Here is a 12795-nt window from a genome sequence, read left to right as displayed (position 1 = left end):
TACTGAACCATCCTTGTATCCTTGGAATAAATCCTTTGATCATGATGTATGACCCTTTTAATATATTGTTTAATTCAGTTTGCTAATATTTTGTTGAGGATATTTACATATATGTTCATCAAGGATGTTGGCCTGTAATTTTCTTTTCTTGTAGTGTTCTTATCTAGTTTTGATATAAGGGTAATGCTGGTCTCGTAAAATGAGTTTGGAAGTATTTCTTCATCTTCTGTTTTTTGAAAGAGTTTGAGAAGGATTGGTATTAATTTTTCTTTAATGCTTGGTAGAAGCCACCGAGTCCTGGACTATTGTTTGTTGGGAGGTTTTTAATTACTGATTCAATCTCCTTACTAAAATTGGTCATTTCAGATTTTCTATTTCTTCCTAATCCAGTAGTGGTCAGTTGTATGTTTCTAGGAACTTATTCATTTCTTCTAGGCTGTTTAATTTGTTGGCATATAACTGTTCATCATTTAAGTGTAGTTTCAATCAAAGCCAACAGATTTCTTTTTCCTAATTGGACTAAAATTTAATCTTTAGTAATCAATATGGAAAAATTGCATAAATAAGGGACTTTTGCTCAACTAGCTGTTAAAACTTACGTATGGCAGAAATAAATACTTGGGTGTAGATAAAACTTGAGAGAGAGTAAAAGTGTACCAGTTTCCTCATTTTCCAGAAAGGTTAAGGTCAAAGGGCTAACTAAACATTTACCCTGGAAACTTAATCAGGAAGAAAGTTAAATGTTAGAATTGTATAGTGGTAAATCCAAGATTAAAAAAATACCAAAGAGGAAGGTATAATTTACAATAAATACACAACTGATATACAATTGTATATGACTAATAACAGTACTAATATTTAAAGACAAGTAAAGGACAAATCCAATTAAAATACTACTACCCAAAGCAATCTACAGATTCAATGCAATCCCTATCAAATTACCAATGGCATTTTTTACAAAACTAGAAAAAAACTCTTAAAATTTGTATGGAGACACAAAAGACCCCGAATAGCCAAAGCAGTGTTGAGGGAAAAAAACGGAGCTGGAGGAATCAGGCTCCCTGACTTCAGACTATACTACAAAGCTACAGTAATCAAGACAATATGGTACTGGCACAAATACAGAAATATAGATCAATGGAACAGTATAGAAAGCCCAGAGATAAACCCATGCACCTCTGGTCAACTAATCTATAACAAAGGAGGCAAGGATATACAATGGAGAAAAGACAGTCTCTTCAATAAGTGGTGCTGGGAAAACTGGACAGCTACATGTAAAAGAATGAAATTAGAACACTCCCTAACACCATACACAAAAATAAACTCAAAATGGATTAGAGACCTAAATGTAAGACTGGACACTATAAAACTCTTAGAGGAAAACATAGGAAGAACACCCTTTGACATAAATCACAGCAAGATCTTTTTTGATCCATCTCCTAGAGTAATGGAAATAAAAACAAAAATAAACAAATGGGACCTAATGAAACTTAAAAGCTTTTGCAAAGCAAAGGAAACTACAAACAAGACGAAAAGACCACCCTCAGAATGGGAGAAAATATTTGCAAACGAATCAATGGACAAAGGATTAGTCTCCAAAATATATAAACAGCTTAATGCAGCTCAATATTAAAAAAAACAAACAACCCAATCCAAAAATGGGCAGAAGATCTAAATAGACATTTCTCTAAAGAAGACATACAGATGGCCAAGAAGCACATGAAAAGCTGCTCAACATATCACAAATTATTAGAGAAATGCAAATCAAAACTACAGTGAGGTATCACCTCACACCAGTTAGAATGGGCATCATCAGAAAATATACAAACAACAAATGGTGATGAGGGTGTGGAGAAAAGGGAACCCTCTTGCACTGTTGGTGGGAATGTAAATTGATACAGCCGCTATGGAGAACAGTATGGAGGTTCCTTAAAAACTAAAAATAGAACTACCATATGACCCAGCTATACCACTACTGGGCATATACCCTGAGAACACCATAATTCAAAAAGACACATGCACCCCAATGTTCATTGCAGCATTATTTACAATAGCCAGCTCATGGAGGCAACCTAAATGCCCCTTGACAGATGAATGGATAAAGAAGATATGGTACATATATACAAAGGAATATTACTCAGCCATAAAAAGGAACAAAATTGGGTCATTTGTAGAGACATGGATGGATAAGAGACTGTCATACAGAGTGAAGTATGTCAGAAAGAGAAAAACAAATATTGTATATTAATGCATATATGTGGAACCTAGAAAAATGGTGCAGATGAACCAGTTTGCAGGGCAGAAACTGAGACACAGATGTAGAGAACAAACGTGTGGACATCAAGGGGGGAAAGTGGCAGGGGTTGGGGTGGTGGTGTGATGAACTGGGAGATTGGGATTGACATATATACACTAATATGTATAAAATGGATAGCTAATAAGAACCTGCTGTATAAAAAAGTAAATAAAATAAAATTCAAAAATTAAAAAAAAAAAGAGGGCTTCCCTGGTGGCTCAGTGGTTGAGAGTCTGCTTGCCGATGCAGGGGATGCAGGTTTGTGTCCCGGTCCAGGAGGATCCCACGTGCCACAGAGCAGCTGGGTCTACGAGCCATGGCCACTGGGCCTGTGTGTCCAGAGCCGGTGCTCTGCAACGGGAGAGGCCACAGCCGTGAGAGGCCTGCATACTGCAAAAAAAAAAAAAAACGAAAGAAAAGAAGTAATACAGAGATATTGTATACCTTTCACACATTTTCTCCCGTTGGTAACGTCTGTCATAACTGCAGTGCAATATCCCAAGCAGGAAATTGACATTGATATAATCCACCTACTTTATGCAGATCTCACTGGGTTTACATATACTCATTTATTTGTGTATTTTGTTTTATGCAGTTTTATTACATGTTGATGCACGTGACCACCACCACAGCTAAGATATAGAACAGTTTCAGTACAGGAATCCCTCCTGCTACCCTTTTATGGCCACAACCACTTCCCTCTCCTCTCTTGCCTCCCATGCTCCCCCAATAACTGGCAACCACTAATCTGTTCTCCATTTCTATAATCATTATATGACTCTTAAAAGAATTAACTGTGCTTTGATTCTAATTATTAATTGGAGGTCTATAAATACCTACAATAAATTCATGTGGTTGAAATGAAAGAGAAAGAATGAATAATAGGTGTGCAGGATGACAGCTCTATGTGATCGCATTCCGAATGCTGTCATCTTAACTGTTACTGAGCCATGGTGTAGATAGACACATTTTATTCTTTAAAGAAATTCTTTTTTATTAAAATTTTAAAAAAAATTTTGTATTGTAGTTGATTTACAATGTTGTGTTAGTTTCAGGTGTACAGCAGATTCATTTCCCATATAGGTTAATACTGAATATTGAGTAGAGTTCCCTGTTCTATACAGTAGGTCCTTGTTGATTATTTTATATATAATAGTGTGTATATGTTAATCCCAACCTCCTAATTTATCCCTCCCCACCACTTTCCCCTTTGGTAACGATAAGTTTGTTTTCTATGTCTGTGAGTCTGTTTCTGTTTTATAAAAAAATTCATTTAGATACATTTTATTCTTAAACTGCTTTTAATTTGCTTCTCATATGAACAGGGTCATGGGGAATTTTATACAGCCAAATGTGCAAAATGGCCTGGTCTTCAGATTTAGTTCTGGGTTAGAGGTCAGTTTGTGAAAGGATTATAAAACTTGAGAAGTATGGACACTTTTGTGGTTTTTATGGTATTTATGCTTGTATTTTATACATATTGCTTGTTTTTCTTTGAATTAAAAAAAGGACAAATTGGGGGAACACTTCCATAGCTGGTGATTGAATTAAAGGTGGGTGGTTCAATAATATTTTCCCCCAAACTATCAGTTTATTATGGCAGATTCCTGTCTCTATTCTAACTGAATATTACAGACAATACATTCTAAATAATTAAAAACATGTTTCATTTTCAAACTCCCTTTACAATATGAAAACTTTGGCCACTCTCAAGGGAATCATACTCTTGAGAGTGACAGCAGCATTTAAGAATGTAAAATAAAACATTAATAGGTATATATGAACTCTTTTGAGGCCTGTGTGAAAACATGGATTAGAGAGTTAATAAAATGGATTTATTATTTGGCAATCAATTCTAGAGTATACGAGAAACCCTAAATTACAAGCAAAATACTTTATATTAGGCCAGCTCATCCTTCTCATGGACTATGGAAAATAGAATGTCGCCTCCAAGGGAATTCATTCTCTTTAAACGTATTCTTTTTTAAAATGTATGTCCTATGAGCTGATGATCAGCCTTGCTCTGAGGGTCAGCAGCTGTCCAGATCCCATTCCTCAGCAGAATTCAATAAACATATTCTTTTAATCCTTTCCAAATTATAGTCTAATTTGATATATGAATGTTATAGTAACTTTCTAAGAGGACTTTTAAACATTAAAGAAACTTCACTTTATGAGAAATGTTTTTGCAAAATTATAAAATAATCATATTTGAACAATTCTCACTTACCTTTGTTTTTTACAACCACCTTGTGGCAAATCTTCATTTACTAGAATGAGGTAATGTTTTTACATATTGTGTTTTTTAAAATGAGGACAACATAATTCTTTTTTGAAAAATTAACTTTTGAGATAATTGTAGATTCACATGCAGTTGTAAACAAAAAATGCAAAGAGAACTGTGTATCCTTTACCCAGGTTCCCCCGGGGTAACATCTTATAAAGCTATAGCACAATACACAGCCAGCACATTAACATTGATACAGTCAACATACAGAACATTTCCATCCCAACAAGGATCCTTCCTGTTGCCCTTTTATAGCCACACCCACCTCCTTTCCACTCCTCACTCCTCCTCAACCCCTGGCAACCGCTAATCTGTTCTCCATTTCTATAATTTAATATGTCTGCTCTTTTTTTTCTTTGTCTGCTTGCTAGAAGTTTATCAACTTTATTGCCTTCTCAAAGAACCAGCTCTTTGTTTCATTGATAATCTATATTGTTTTGCTGTTTCAATTTCACTGATTTCTGCTTTTATCTTTATTGTGTCCTTCCTTTTATTTTCTTTGGTTTTATTTTATTCTTGAGGTGGGAGATTATGTTGTTGATGTATGACTTTTCTTCTTTTGTAATATAGGTATTTAGTGCTATAAATTTCTCTCAGCATTGCTTTATCTGTGTCCTGTACATTTTGATATGTTGTATTTTCATTTCCATTCAGTTCAATGCATTAAAAAAAATTTCCCTTAAGCCTTTCTTTTTGACCCAAGGATTATTTAAAAGTGTGTTTAGTTTCCAATGTTTGGAGATTTTCCTGGTATTTTTCTCTTATTGATTTCTAGTTTGATTCCACTGTGGGCTGAGATCATATTCTGTATGATTTCAGTTCTAAACTTGTTGAGATCTGTTTTATGGCCCAGGATATGGTCTGCTTTGGTATCTATTCTGTGAGCACTTGGAAAGAATATGTATTCTGCATTGTCGAGTGAAGTGTTCTATAAACGTTTATTAGATCCTCTGGGTTGAGTTGTATCTTTGTTGATCTTCTGTCTAGTTCTATCAGTTGAGAGAGGAGTATTGAAGTTTCCAACTATAATTGTGGAATTGTCTGTTACTTCTGTCACTTCTATCAGTTTTTGCTTCACATGTTTTTCTCTTTTTTGATGTATATGCATTTAGGATAGCTATGTCTTGGGGGAATGACCCTTTTATTATTATATAATGTCCCTCTTGTTCTCTGGTAGTTTGCTCAGAAGTCAACTATCTGGTATTAATATAACTGAGGAAATGGGGGCATCTCTTTGTTACCGCTCAGTGGAGGTAGAAGTTGAGGTTCCCCAGCCAGCATCTGTTGCACTCAAGTTGGAGAGTTCCTTGTTACTGCTGGGTGGGGGTGTGAATTCTGCTCCCCATGTGGTCTTCACCAACACCACAGTGGGGTAGCCTCATTGTTACTAGACTGACTCTCCACTAGGTCTTCTCTGACACCACCCCAGTGCAGGGGATGTAGGGGCATCTCGTTACTGCCAGCTCGGGGCGAAAGTCTAGGCTCCCCATGTAATCTCCACTGATACCAGGGATGTGAAGGGCCTTGTTACAGACCACTGTGGGTAGGAGTACCGACCCTCTACTTTGCTCTGAAACCACTCTGGGGAGGGTGTAGGGACCCCTCCTTACAGCCTGGCAAGGATGGAAGTCTAGGCTCTCCACTTGGCCTTGGTAGGTATGGGTTGGGGTAGGACTGCAGTTTTTCTGTGGTGTTTGGCTTGGATTAAGCTGTTATTGTCTAAAAGTTTTCTGTCTTGTCAGGCTGCCCCTTTCCTTTCTTTGCTATAGAGAGCAGGGTTTTCTTGAGGCCTGTTTTTTTTTTTTTGGCCAGCACTTGTTGATATTTCAGAGTTGCCCACTTTCTCCAACTCCAAGTTGGGAATATATGAGATTAAAAAGAAAACCCAGAGAATTTACCACAGTATTGTTCTTCAGGATCTGAGGTCTTTAGCTGGTCTATATTTTGCTCTCCACTTTTCAGATTCATCTTATGTTCATTTTATATATAATGTCCAGAGTTTTTAGTTGTACTCATTGGGAGGAATAGAAGGAAATGCATATACTCCATCAATGCCAGAAGTAGAAATTCCAGAATGCTTCTTTTTGTATACTACATCTAATTTATGGATTCATGGTTGTTTGAAAATGGAACATATGTGAATATTGTAATTATGAAGATTCACATGTACTGGCAGTAACAATTAATATATATAAAGATAACTACGTACTTTTAATAAAATATACATGATCAAATTACAGCTTCTTTTAGCCATCAGATATGTGACAGATTGAAATTTAACATTTACTTTCAAATTGTAAATGATCACTTGCCCAGGAAAAATTGCTAACATCTGTTTTTCTAAATGTACCACTTTGTTTTGGATGCAATTTTGCTTTTGGAATAATAGACATTGAATATGAAGACTGTTCTTCTCTTTTAAGTACACTGTGATTTTAATGTCCCTCTATGGTAAAGAACACTTGTTTCTGTAACAAAGGCAGAAGAGAAAACAATATAAAGGAAACATTTTCTTACTCTCATTTGAAATGACTAAAAATCAATTTAACAGGTCATCAATTAGCACACGCTAATCAAACTTGCTCCTGGTTAAACTGGCCACATTTTTTAGAACAAAATTATCTTTAGAAGCTGTAGTTTATTTGATGATTATGTGCCTGAAAAGGTTATCCCAGTAAAAAGGCTACATCTGCACAAAAGGAAACAAAAATGAATTTGTTCAGGTAAAAATGGTACAAGGGGTGATTTGAAATGTTCATGTTTAATATTTGAGGTCAGATTTCTCTGAATCAAATTTATAGTTCTGAAACTTGGTCACAGATTACCCAGTGTTTTCTGGGATTGAAGTAAAAGAAAGTAACTATTGAACTGAAAAAACAGCCAGAAAAAATTAAAATAAAATAAAAATAAAGCCAACCAATTTGAATGGTGCCCGAGTGTTTCTAGATAATAGATGGGAAGAAGTCAGTTTTTCCTCCTGGCCCATTCACTTGGCTTGTCTCTTTCCATTTTGTTCTCCCTTTTTGATAAGTGAGATTTTTATGGCTCACTTTTAATGTAGCTGCTTTTAACTCAGAATCTGCATTGTGTTAGCCTGATACCTAAATTATGGTGTGTGTTCCAATCCCCAAAATTAGTTTTATTTTCTCCTTTCACATTAAAATAAATATGGGCATTGAACTATGACTACTATCCAGAAATCTTTAAACTACATACCTTTTTACTGATCTACTCTTTGTATTACAAATACATTAGAAAATAATAAATTCATAATTTTCAGGAATAAGGCAATTTTTTGATGCCAAAACTAGTTCTTATGATAGATATTCTTTCTGTATCCTTCATTTCAGTTTAACCTGCCAGTCTATAATTTTATGTCATGTAAAATCATAATGATCAATAATCTCTAAGTGTACTTCCTATAGCTAGTAGTGTAAACATCTTTCTATTTCTGATGTTCAGTCCATAATGTCTTATTGCACAACATTAAAAGATTTGTTTTCCCACTTTCCTTAAAGAACAATTCTAGAGGATAATTTTATTTGCAGCCTGATATTAAAGATTTGGGGATGGCAAAGGATTGTATCATTGAGAGGTTATCAATTTAGATAAATTGATAGGTTTTATTATCATATTTGATTAAAGAATCTCTAAGTCCCTAACAGAAAACAGAAATTCAAAGCTCTGGACCCTATTATTGTTAACAAATCCACAGAAAACATAATTTTCAGTATTCTCTTTCTAGAAAACAGATGACCACCTGCAGAAAATTGTGATTGTTTAAAAATATCTTGCCATTTGTGACATCACAGACCTTGAGGGTATTATGCTAAATGAAATAAGTCAGACAGAGAAAGATAAATACCTTTTGATTTTGCTCATATGTGGAAAATAAAAAGAAAAAAAGAATAAATCAAACCAAACAAAAACAAATACATGGCTACAAAGAACAGAGTAGTGGTTATCAAGGGGAAGTGGCAGGGAGAGGGCAAAATGGATAAAGGGGATCAACTGGAGACTTCCCTGGTGGTGCAGTGGTCAAGAATCTGCCTGCCAATGCAGGGAACACGTGTTCAATCCCTGGTCCAGGAAGATCCCACATGCCGCGGAGCAACTAAGCCCATGAACCACAACTACTGAGCCTGTGCTCTAGAGCCTGTGAGCCACAACTACTGAGCCCATGCATGCACAACTACTGAAGCCTGCACACCCCAGAGCCCGTGCACCACAACTACTGAGCCCGCATGCCGCAACTACTGAAGCCCACGCACCTCAGCACCTGCGTGCCACAACTACTGAGCCCATGTGCCGCAACTACTGAAGCCAACACGCCTAGAGCCCATGCTCTGCAACAAGAGAAGGCACCACAATGAGAAGCCCGTGCACCACAACAACGAGTAGCCCTCACTCACCACAACCAGAGAGAAAGCCCATGTGCAGCAACGAAGACCCAATGCAGCCAAAAAAAAAAAGGGATCAACTGTATGGTGACAGATGAAAAGTAAATTTTTGGTGGTGAACACATTGTAGGATATACAGAATTAGAAATATAATGTTGTACACATGAAACATATAATGTTATAAACCAATATTATCTCAATAAAAATTTTTATATTACCTCAATAAAAATTTTTTTTAAAGAAAGAAAAAATATATTTATAGATATTTTGATACCTTTCTTTAAGAGGTAGAGATTAATTCCTCTCCCCTGGAATGAAAGTTGGTGACTTGCTTTTAACCAGTAGAATCTGATGGGACTGACTGTAAGTGATATCTGAGACTGGATCATAAAAGGCATCGAAGCTTTCTCCTTTTTTCTCTCCAGAATCACTTACTCTGTAGGAAGCCAGTTGTCATGTTGTAGACACTCAAGCACTCAAATGGAGAGAAGCATCAGCTACTGAGGAACTGAGGCCCCCTGACAATAGCCATGTGAGTGTGCCATCTTGGAAGTGGATCCTTCAGTCCTAGTCAAGTCTTTAGTTAACAGCATCTATGGGTAAATTCTTGACTGAAACCTCATAAGAGACTCTAAGCTAGAAGCACCCAGCTAATCCTCTCCTAAACTGTGAGATAAACAGTGTTTGGTGTTTTATGCCACACAGTTTTGGGTTAATTTGTTACACAGCTATAGATGACAAATACAGATTTTTCCCTCCTTAAAATTCTGTCCCTCTGGAATCACTCTTGGTACCAAATGAATTGTATCATGTTAGATGGAAGCATGACTTTGTTATTGAGTTTTCTGGAAATTGTGTGGTTTAAAGAGCTGTATATGGGTGCCAAGTTGACAGATGTGGATTTCGGTGGGTTTGTAATGTCAACTTGGCTATGTTAAACTGTATTACCCAGAATTCCCTTCCCTTCATATTTTTGGCTAAGATGAGCCACAAGAGACATTTTTTCATGAGTGTTTGAGGGCAAAGGTGAACAGCAGCTATTTTGTTTTTTACACTCAGATAGTCAAAGCAGGCACTTCTGTATCTCATGGACATTGTTGCTTGTCTGCTGGCTGATCTCATGGGAGAGGGATAGCAGCCAGGCCTGCAACTATGTCATCTTTCCCTGGGTCCTCCTTTAACTTACCTGATTCCTTGGCAAAGTATATATTTAGGTCCATGATGAGAGTGCTGGCTTCTTCTGCTGGGCACCCCCATCATGAAGGTTGGAGGCACCAAGAATTCACATGGATTCCAGTGTGTCCTCATGGTTTCTAGCTCATGCTGATGGTTCCAGCTTGTTTTCACTCTCCTTCTCTTTACACTCATCTTCTCTTTTTGACTCCTGACCTACAGATTTCTAGCTTCAGCATCAGACAAAAATATTAGCCTTCTGGAGACTGTTAAACCAGCTCCCACAACTGTATAGGTCAAATCTCTGTAACACATACTTTATTCTATTTCTAGCCTTATTTCTATTTCTACCTCTACCTTTTTATCTATAATCTATTTCAATCTCTTAATAGTTCTGCTCCTCTGAATGAACCTTGACTAATAGCGTGATCTTCATCATCAACTTGTACCTTCAAATATGTTTGTTCTCAAACCCATTAAAGTAAGTATAAGAATCAGGGGTTCCTGTGAAACATGAAAATTACCAGTCTCTACCTCCAGAAAAAAATTCTGATTCACTGGGTGGGTGTGCAGCCTAAGAATCTACATTTTACATAGGCATCAGATTCAGGTGGTCCAAGCACCATACTTTGAACACATGCTTATGAATGTTTTATCATATTTAAAAGATATTTCTTTGAAATGGAAGTTTTCCAATAATAGAATTTCTTTTTAATGCTAGTAGTGTTAAAACCAAATCTAGGTGAATTCATCCAACAAACATTTATTATTCATGTGTTATATGTTAGAAACATGCTCCAGGGTGGGAAAATGTATGACGGTATCTAGTGAAAGATACCCAGTAGAAAGAAGCATTGTGTTGGAGTCCTATAAAATGTTGTTATACATCTTTCTATTCCTATTGATAGTGATTTTTTCTGACAATGCTTTAAAAAGCCCTGTGGTTTTTCAGAGCAAGTTCAGGTATAAAGGAAGGTACAGATTAGTGAGACAATGTGATTCTGCAGTTGCCTCTTCCTAGGTTTCAGCCAGGGAAGTTCTGTTATTTTACACACACACACACACACACACACACACACACACACACACACACACGAGGTTTTCTCATGAGGTGTTTTATTTGAAGAAAATGTACTACATAAAAATAATTGAAAATGAAAATCTTTACTATAAAATATTAAGCATATTATTTTTCACATTAAAAAGTATTTAACAAATATTGATTAAATGGATAATGGATATGTTGATGCATTTTACCATTATAGAGTCACAGTATTAATGCAAAAAGGACAAACCATAGCTAACATCATATGCAATGATGAAGTGTTGAAAGTTTTCCCTCTAAGACCAGGAACAAGACAAAAGTGCCCACTCTTACCATTCCTATTCAACATAGTACTGGAGGTCCTAGCCAGAGCAATTAGTCAAGAAAAAGAAATAAAAGGCATCTAACTCAGAAAGGAAGAAGTAAAATTGTCTCTAATGGAACATGCTATGATCATGTATTTAGAGAACCCTAAAGATGCTATCAAAACTAATAAATGAGTTCAGTAAAGTTTCAGAATACAAAATCAACATACAAAAATCAGTTGTGTTTGTATACACTAACAGCAAATTTCTGAAAAAGAAATAAGGAAAACAGTTCCACTTACAGTAGAATAAAAGATAATGAATAAATTTAACCAAAATGGGTAAATATCTGTACACTGAAAATTCCAAGACATTGATGAAATAAACTGAAGAAAACAGAAATTAAGGGGAAGATATCCCATGTCCATGGATCAGAAAAATTAATATAGTTAAAATGTCCATACTACCAAACGCCATCTAGAGATTCAGTGAAATCCTTATAAAAATTACAATGGCATTTTTTTACAGAAATAGAACAAATAATCTTAAAATTCATGTGAAATCACAAAAGTCTCTGAAGAGCCAAAGCAATCCGGAGAAAGAAGAGCAAAGCTAGAAGCATCACAATTCCTGATTTCAAACTTTATTACAAAACTATAGTAATCAAAACTGCACAGTTCTGGCATAAAAACAGACATAGACCAATGGAAAAGAATCAGGAGCCCAGAAATAAACTCACGCATACATGAACTAATCTTTCACAAGAGAGCCATGAATACCTACCTACCTAAGTTCTGGGGATTTAGTGTATAACATGGTAACTATACACTATACACTATAATTTAGTGTATAACATGGTAACTATAATTAACAGTACTTTATTATATACTTGAAAGTTAAGAGAGTAGATCTAAAATATTATCATCACACACACACACACAAAAGGTAATTATGTGGGGAAGGAGGTGTTAACTAACTTTATTGTGGTAGTCATTTCACAATATATAAATGTATCAGGTCATTACATAGTACACCTTAAACTCACTTATGTTATCTGTCAATAATATCTCAATAGCAAAAAGTTAACTAGAGACCATTTGGTGTAACCCTCTTATTTCATAGATGAGTAAACCAAAGCCCCAAAACATGGAATGATTTGTTTCACTGGTAAATTTTCAGTAGAGCTAAGCATAGTCTTCTAGTCCATTTCTCCTTTCTATGTGCCATAACTGACATATTGTAAGAGGATTAATAAATATTGGTCTTTGTAACATTTCAGGAAATTTTCA

The 12795-nt window shown here is 35.8% G+C and overlaps 1 protein-coding gene across 1 annotated transcript in view; it reads left to right on the top strand.

Annotated features, from left to right (window-relative positions):
* The window catches only part of PTH2R (parathyroid hormone 2 receptor), a 103873-nt gene that overhangs the window by 15225 nt on the left and 75853 nt on the right, over nucleotides 1-12795 (top strand). The window lies entirely within an intron of this gene.

Source organism: Globicephala melas, chromosome 7 (genome assembly GCF_963455315.2).
Source record: "Globicephala melas chromosome 7, mGloMel1.2, whole genome shotgun sequence".
In the NCBI taxonomy this organism is placed as follows: domain Eukaryota; kingdom Metazoa; phylum Chordata; class Mammalia; order Artiodactyla; family Delphinidae; genus Globicephala; species Globicephala melas.
Note: the sequence above shows the minus strand (reverse complement) of the source record. Positions and strands in the feature narration are given on the sequence as shown.